Genomic DNA, 370 nt, shown 5'->3' on the forward strand with positions numbered 1-370 from the left:
TAATGCACTTTAAATATAATAATATATCGTTAAAAAAGTACATGTTAGCAAATCTTAGAGTGATTTGCATTTAAATTTTTTATAGTCATAAATAAAAAATAGTAATTTACAAAGAAAGTATCTAGCTAAACAAAATCCTTGCCATCATCGATGTGTTTGATAGTGAAGATTCTTTAATTTGGTTCAAGTTTTTCACGTGCTTATTTAAATTATTACAAGTGGTATAATCAAAGTCTGACACATTGATTTCTGCATACACGTTATCGTCAATCTACTTGAGTGATTATCAAACGTTGCTTTCAATTTTGTTTTCAATATCATCACCAAAAACAAAAAACAAAAATTGTTTTCAATATATATATTTATTATC

General features: G+C 24.9%; 1 protein-coding gene across 1 annotated transcript in view; it reads left to right on the forward strand.

Moving 5' to 3' along the window:
* LOC107625046 (transcription factor MYB14) overlaps positions 1-370 on the forward strand; it is a 3,821-nt gene that overhangs the window by 1,873 nt on the left and 1,578 nt on the right. The window lies entirely within an intron of this gene.

The sequence above is a fragment of the Arachis ipaensis genome, chromosome B02, assembly GCF_000816755.2.
Source record: "Arachis ipaensis cultivar K30076 chromosome B02, Araip1.1, whole genome shotgun sequence".
Lineage (NCBI taxonomy): Eukaryota > Viridiplantae > Streptophyta > Magnoliopsida > Fabales > Fabaceae > Arachis > Arachis ipaensis.